The sequence below is a fragment of the Oryzias melastigma genome, linkage group LG10, assembly GCF_002922805.2.
Source record: "Oryzias melastigma strain HK-1 linkage group LG10, ASM292280v2, whole genome shotgun sequence".
NCBI lineage: Eukaryota > Metazoa > Chordata > Actinopteri > Beloniformes > Adrianichthyidae > Oryzias > Oryzias melastigma.
Window position 1 is genome coordinate 20,516,928 of NC_050521.1, and position 7,437 is coordinate 20,524,364.

A 7,437-nucleotide genomic window follows, 5' to 3' on the forward strand; every position below is an offset into this window, starting at 1 on the left:
GAAGTTTATGACAATTTTCACACAATAGCAGGAGATGCATCTAAATAAATCCCTAAAAAGCTGAAACAATTCTTTTAGACACAGCACCAGAATATGGTGATGGCCAATCTCAATGTACTTGTTCAACAGCAGAGGAGATTCTCTTGCTAAATTAATTGGAAAACTGCTTTCAAAAGCAAGATATTATGTGGGGAGGACTCATGACTGGCCAGTAAATGTGGGGGAAAGAGAAAAACTTTGAAGTTGGGTGTGACCCAGTTGCTCCCAATTCAGATCAAAGACCGAAGTAAACACAGGAGGCAGCCACCCTGTGCCGAAACTGAAACCAAGTGCTGAGGTTTATGGGAGAGAGGAGCTATGGACACCTTGTTTGGTGGAAAATGTTTTTTTTTGTCACATGACCAAAACCACAGCCCTTGTGGAGGGTTCAGTATGAAGGTTTGTGACATCCAGACGTATTGAGTTCTGAGCCATCAGCTGGGAAATTGCTGAGTAAAAAAAAAAAAAAACACGTGTGTAATACAGTGCATTCACATACACATGCTGAAGTAAAAAGGGAGACTCAATTAAAAACCAGCTGTGCCTTATTCCACTTCTTCATCCCCCCCTCCTGTCTCATGTCTTACCCCTACCCCCCTCCTCCTCCGCTACCTCAAGCCAGAAGCCCCCCGCTGCTGTTTAAGCCGCCAGTAAGCTTCTACACTCGTGCACATCGAGCTGATGCTTCCTAGCAAAACACACACGCTCGGGCTCACAGGAATGTGCAGAAGTCATGCACACGTGGGCATAATGAAGACATAAACATGAAAGAACACATAGCCTCCCTCTTAAATGGACTCTAATTGGCTCCCATCCCCCAAAACTGATGTAATTTCAGCATTCTTGTTTGCCAACCCATAGCCTTCCTTTCCTCCATCAGCCACCCTGCTCTCTTTTTTTACCTGTTTTGCTGGGTTGGTGGGCTGACGGAGAAACAGAGTCAAAGTTTTATTTATTTAAGAGATTAAAAAAAAAAGGACCTGAAACACAGTTTTGAATAACTAGCCTTATTTTAGACGGCAGCCTGACATATGCAAAGCCAGAATGCGTTAGTTACTCGTCATAATACTTCTGCCTTCTTTCCTTGTTAGCAAACCACAATGTGAAATGTTTTCTTTAATTCTTCTCATACTGTTTTGAACGACCATAATTTATGTTTCATATCACTGCCACAGCGTGAAAAAACAGACTTATTATGGCTTAATTGGGGCATATCCAGAGGGCAACAGTAGTGCTTAGCCAGCTAATCAGTGGTAATTCTATAAGTCCAGGTCCTTTAATTAGCTAATTTGCATTTTCAGAATTAATCAAATTGATTATGTAATTATCAGTACAATGCATCTTCTCAGAAGGGTGCACACTCCTGGTGTCTTCACACTGTGTGCTTCCTCCCTAGAGGTTTAAGAGGAGATTGGTGGAGGAACGTCTATGTCAGGGATCTCGGGTTTGAGTTTAATATAGCCATGAACATGGTGTACAATGCAACAGTGGAGCTTTAGAGTCCATGGAGCCTCTAACACAACATTTTTGAGACTGTATAATGGCTTGTGCTAATATTATCTCATAACGCGTAAAGGTCACATAATTCCTGTCTGCACAACAAATGCATCAGCCTGCTTTAGACCTATCTTCATTTCAGTTGAGCTACACTCTACATTAATCCAGAGTGGATGTCTCCTTGAGAAACTATAGGTGTATTCAGACTGGAAAAATGATTTTTTCTGGACTGATTTTTTTCTAGGTCTAGTCCTAAACCTTGCGTTTGGTCTGTATTCAGACTGTGATCTACCGGAGATTTCTGTTCCGGACCAAAGCTGGTAAACATAATCCCGTGACTAAAGATCTCTTCCAACAGTTACAGGGGTGGGTCAAAACAAAACGAGAAAGACAAAGATGCTGCACTTTGCAAATTCTTGTCAAGACAGTTGAAGACTTACTTGAACTTTTTATTTTGCTGGACAATTTTGAATGTCTGAACACTTTTTACTGCAAAGGAGGCATGCTGCAAGACGGTTACTAAAAACGATTGCGGCTATGAGGTACATAAATTAGTGTTTATGACATATAGATAGTTGGAAAAACAGTGTGAGAAGCAATGTGTATCACGTTAAAATTTGTTGTAATAAAACTGCATTCATCCAACCACATTTTATTGAGTTGCTGTTTTCATCGCTGCTCCATGTTTGGTTGGTTAGTTGTTCCAGTCCCAGCATGGACCGTAATTAGACGGAGGAATTTCTAAGCAAAAAAAGGTTCAGTCCAATTGGAAACGAACTGAGACCACCTTGAAAATTGGGTTTGAGAGTGCTTCCTGGTTGTTATTAAACAACTGGTTCAACGCCAAGACCGATGTCAGGAAAGGAGGAGTAGGCTCTAACTTTCTAGCTTCATATGGTCATGGAGGTGTGGGTCGTTTTCTAACTGGTCATGATATGTGTGTCCATCTGGATACAGTGCTCAATTAGTAATGTGCACCCTCTCCTCCTGGCTTTTGTCATTCAGCTGAACACGGCCATTGTCATGCTCAGTGGAAAGATACCCAAACCCCAAAAAATCTCAATAAGTCACTTGTTTTTATCAGTTTGCTTCATCAAAATGGAATCACGTAAAGACATTGAATGTACGTAAAAGTAATTAAATATACATATATAGACTCTCCTCTGGTATCCTTAAATTGGATTCATGTCCCTTTTTCCATGCAACAGGTACAGGAAGCTGTCTACTGCTGCTAGTCCTCCAGGTGAGTGTGTTTACGTCTGATTTAGCTGTCTTTGTGAGGACCTGGGCTGAGTTTTAGCCCATCAGAGTGAGAACGCGATTTCAGGCAGTTCTGAGTTTCTCACTCTGCTCCTCAGTAAATAATTAATGTTTATTTTTCACTAACCTGTTCACGCAACCTTACATGGGCATGCTATTGCATTGCCAATGGGATAGCAACACGGGAGTCTGTGTTTGGGTTGAAAACACAGTGAAGATTGGAGAGGTCAAAAACTCAACTTCAGATTTCGAGCTTTTCTGTTCATGCACAAATGTAATTGCTCATAAAGTTAAAGCTAATATTAATGCAAACTATGACATTGAAAAGGCTGATATTTTTAAACAGTATGTGTGCCTCTTGTGAATTCATTGTAATGAGGACCAGTTTGAGATTTAGTCCATCAAAATGTTCATCTGAAACGTAATGAGCGCCTCTCCAGCCCGTTTGGAGCTGCGAGTGAATGTGAGAGAGGAGCTCTAACTGAAAGCAAAAAGTGAGAAGACTTTAAGCAGGGAGAGGAGACTAAAGCAAAAATTACCACTCAGTAGCAATTGTTTCAAATGAACTGTTTTCAGGCCAGTGAGCATAATCCCAGTGGATCCACCACAGTTTAAAAAGCTGTTGGTCTCACTTATTCCCCTAGAATTTCTTAATTCTTTGTTTCTCTGGGAAAAGGGCCGAGCATACAATTTAGAAATGCAGTAAAAGGAAGGATGGACAAGTGATATTGTGATCACTCTGCTTTTTTATGAGCTGGAAGCTGCTCTGTAAATGAGTGAGTTAACACCAATGGGGGAAACATTTCTCTGCATGACTGCAGCGTCTGATTGCTCTGACGTGAACTGTGATGTGGAGGCTGGCCATGTTTGTTCAATGGCTGTTTTAATATGTAAAAACAACCAATAATTTAAAGACCAGTGTTTTTGTTACTATTAGAGGAAAGGAAAACTACTGTAAGCAGATCAGCCCATCTTTACTCTGAAGATTTGTTAAGAACAATTGTAAATGCTGTTTTTTTGTATAGTACTTCCCTGCAATCCTTGAAGGCCCAAAGCCCTTTGCCAACACATTTTCACCCCAACTTGTCATACATGATCGTAGTTACTTTTGAACGTTTTAGGTGTCCCTAACTCGTTGTTTTTTGTTTTTTTTTTATGTGCTGGCTGTTCCCATTAAATCAGGGGTTCTCAACCCGGCTCGAGGACCTCTTGGTTCCAGACCACAGATGCTAATCAGGGACCCCAACCCTTGGGACGCAGACCAGTTCTTCAACCATTACCATGTCTGGTACCACGTCCAGTACGATGTCCCAAGGATTGGGGATCCTTGATATAATGGAAACAGCCAGCGCAACAAAAAACGATGAGATGGGGACATAAAAAACGTCAAAAAGTGACACGGAGGGGACTCAAACCATATGTCCATAAATGACGAGCTGGGAGTGAGGATGTCTAGGCTTTACAGTCACAGGCCCATTCATACATATACATCCACATACTCATGACACCTCTACCGCTTAATACTAAGTTAAAACTAAGCTCATGTTGTGCGTTCAAGAACTCGCTGAACAAGGGTTCTAGACTGCCACTACCCGATACTATGTCTCTTCCCATGGCTGTGGGTACCTAACCTTCGATTGGTAGATTACAGGTTCGACTCCCACCTGGCCCACCCAAAGTGTCCTTGGTCAAGACACTAAACCCCACATTGCCTCTGGTGGAAGGTTTCCGCCAGCGTTTGGAAGCAGAGCCACCATCAGTGTGTGAATGGGTCTGTGGCCGCAAAGTGGTTTGCGTTTTGGCCTTCGAGGAAGGCAGTAAAGCACTACATAAGTATACACCGTTTACCATGTACCTACAGCTAGAAGAGGCCACAAACTGCACTTATTAATTTCCCTTCCATGATCAATTTTTAAACGGTTGTGAATTTATAAAAGGAATTCTACCCGTATATCCTGACCAAATTTGAGTCCCTGATTGGTCAAAGTTCAACTAACTTTCAACACCTGTTCGATGCTCAGGAGTTTTGTAGATAGAGCCTAAAAAATGACTTAAAAACTTGCGTAGCAACACATAAACATGAGAGTTTTGAGTGTACCACAAAACGCATTTTTACAAAGACCTTTCATTGGAAGTGGTCACTTGAACGCATGTTGCAGTGACTGGTGGCAAGAAAGAGTCTTGGCCAAGGGCACTTTAACACATGGGCAGGCAAAGTGGGAACCAAACCTGTCATCTTCCAATCAGAGACGCTTTACCTCTGAACTATGGACAACTTTAAAGTTCAGCGAATTAATCGTTCATAAATATCACTAAATTAATTTCTGTTACTACAGTGCATTGCTAGCAGGGGTTTAAAAATTAAATTAACAAATATAAAAATCTGGTTAGCTGTGGATGTCATTTTAATTTATGTCTATTTCTTGCTCAAAGAGTCAGGAGTTATTGCAGTGAGAATTTACTGTCCAAATCCGTCCATATTGCAACAGAGCTGGTTCTCTTGTTTTATAAATATGTTGTGAAAACTGTGTGTGGCGGTCAGCGATGTTTAGCAGCTTGTGCAATAATAATCTCTCTACAATCAGCCCAAGGGGCTCTGGTGCAGTCTGGAACAGAGAGGCTACAGCATTCGCCATCAGTTTGTTGGGTTTCTTTGACTTGCTGGCTTTGATGCTGCTGTCCCCACAGATGGCTACAAAGAAAATTACCCTCTCCAGCTCAGACTAACAGATGACATGCAGCATCTTGCTGCAAAGGTTAAAAGACTTAGGTAGAATATGTTATCTCCTTTCTTGTTAACAGCTTTAGTGTTGTACCTCTGGCTCAGATGAACACCCAGGTTTTTTTCCACCCTCCAGAAAGAAAACTCTGTCCTGGTTGTCCTTAAATCACAAGTCGCCCTTTTTATTTTCCCATTTTTTATTTTTTTATTTTTTTTTAAGATGAAGTGGCTGCTCTGATGACACAAGTTTTCTGCATTAAACCCTCTGGAGATGACAGGATTCTGACTTGCACTGGAGGTCTGAGGGGAAGTACAAGGTGAAATGAAACAGGGAGAGTGAAGTCCCCTGGAGGGCTCCAGTACTGCTGACATCCTCAGACACACAACCCTTCAGTAGTGCAAACTATAGGCTCTCTGTCAGGTTGTCAATAATCCAGGTGGTTGCAGCAGAATCCTTCTGTATTTTCCTGTAGCCGTGCTGCACATAGTGAACTGCAGAAATCAAAGAGCTTGATCTGTTTTTCCACACGGAAGTGGCCTCTCTAAAGCAGATAAATGATGAAGTTATCAACTTCAGAACCACTATGCCATTCTGAGTTCAGATGGGATAGTTATATTTTACTCAGGTTGTTCATTAACCCTTTAACACCAGAGATTTAGCTGCCTGGGTTTATATTATTTAGACAGCCATAATTCTTCAACCGTTAAAGCAATAAAAATAATTCGAGCAGATTCTGAGATGGAGAAAAGCAGATTTGTGCTGATATGCAACAGTTTACAATAGGGAGGTACGCAATCAAAAAAAAAAAAAAAAAGGGTGTGTGTTATTTAGGTGTTGACGATGACAACTCTGGTATTAATAGTTTTAAAAAAGCTTCTTCCAGTGGCTGGACGGCTCAGTTGGCCGGGTGTGGGACTGGTGCATGAGAAACCAGGGTCTGTTTCCCAGAGAGTGTGATGAGCTTAAAGATCAACTCCAATGGAAATTGTCTTTTTAGTCTTTTTAACACCTTCTTGTAGCATTTCTTTCATGATATAGGACACACATATATATATATATATATATGATTAAAATTGTATTTCTAAGTATTTCTTCATTCAAATCGTGTTGGATCAGAATCAGATGTTAACCCACAGTTTTAAAAAGCTTGAGTTTGTGACGCAGTGACTGCCATGTGCGGGCCAAAGTTTCCTTGCTCTAGTCCAATTCTAAATCCTCAAATGACAAATAGATCCATTAACATCTTCATCTTCCTTGTCTGAGCTTCCATCTGGATCAAAACTGTATGGATGGATAGCTGTCATGTTAGCAGAGAAAAATGTATCAGACTCAAATGCTAGTAACAGACAGCATGGAGAACAATTGGTTCTACTGTCCAGAGTGTCTAGTGAACAGAACCAGGAGCGGATGTAGCAGACTGGATGGTAGAACTTTTGAATTCATGTCGGGGTGATGAGACAGAGCGAGACCAAGGAGAGGAGGAGGAAGGTGCAGGTTACAGCCCAAGGAAGTGAGTGGAGTTTCTTTTCTTTCGGGGTATTTTAGCCTATTGAAGGAGAACCATAACTGCTTGTCCTGTTGGTGGCATGTGGTTAGCGGCAGTGTGGCGTGACTGGAGGTTGAGTCTTTGAGTGGAACCAGACTGTGGCAGTTCACAGAAAGCTTGAGGCAAAAACTTCATCAACTTTAAGAGTTAACAAGAGTACAAGACCAATTACTGCCTCAGAGAAGGCAAACAAACTGGAAGTAGATGCTGGAGAAGGCACAGCCTTGACAGTAGTCCAAAGGAGCAGAGGTGATGAGATGAATGCCGACAGCTGAGTCCAATCCAGGAGGAGCCACACCCACGGAGCTGGCCACAGGAATATGGGTACACCATGACAGCAGCTCTGGTGTTTTTTTTTTTTTTTTTTTTTTT